The sequence below is a fragment of the Aquarana catesbeiana genome, linkage group LG13, assembly GCF_042186555.1.
Source record: "Aquarana catesbeiana isolate 2022-GZ linkage group LG13, ASM4218655v1, whole genome shotgun sequence".
In the NCBI taxonomy this organism is placed as follows: Eukaryota; Metazoa; Chordata; class Amphibia; order Anura; family Ranidae; genus Aquarana; species Aquarana catesbeiana.
In genome coordinates, this window is record NC_133336.1 from 39,997,498 (window position 1) to 39,997,829 (window position 332).

The following is a 332-nucleotide window of genomic DNA, read 5'->3' on the forward strand; positions in this document are numbered from 1 at the left end:
TGCGACATCTAGTGGCGGTACATGGAACAGCGTGCAGGCTTTAGATGCGTTATTTACTTTTCTCCAGCAGAGGTCAGTGCTGCGCCCAGAGAATTCCATACTAATATAAAATATACGGTATAAGAAATTCCTTTAGGCTTTATAATTACCCCTAAATTAACCACTTCAATGCAGGGCACTTTCGCCAAGGACAATTTTCAGCTTTCAGTGCTGTCGCACTTTGAATGACAATTGCGCGGTCATGCAACACTGTACCCAAACTAAAGTTTTATCATTTTCTTCCCACAAATGGAGTTTTCTTTTGGTGGTATTTGATCACCTCTGGGGTTTTT